Consider the following 305-nt stretch of genomic DNA (forward strand, 5'->3'; position numbering starts at 1 on the left):
CAATCGCAAGCTCTTCTCTGCTGAACTCTAACTGTGAAATTGAAAGTAGAGATGAGGGTGCAGCCAATGGAAAAAAAAAAGGGTACAGGAGCCAATCCTCCTGCGGCGTTTTGTGTCCTTGCCCAACAGGAAAAGGTGTTTCATGCGGAGGGGCGTTTCCCAGTCGCCAATGGGCGGGCGCCGGTGAAGCGGAGGAACCAATGAGCGGGAGACGTTGAATGACAGCTGTCCAATAGGGACCCTCAGTGCTAGTACGGTTTGCGGCTTAAGCGCCGCCGCGGTCTGAGGAATGTCAACTATTCAAC

The sequence above is a fragment of the Hyperoodon ampullatus genome (assembly GCF_949752795.1).
Source record: "Hyperoodon ampullatus genome assembly, chromosome: 19".
In the NCBI taxonomy this organism is placed as follows: domain Eukaryota; kingdom Metazoa; phylum Chordata; class Mammalia; order Artiodactyla; family Ziphiidae; genus Hyperoodon; species Hyperoodon ampullatus.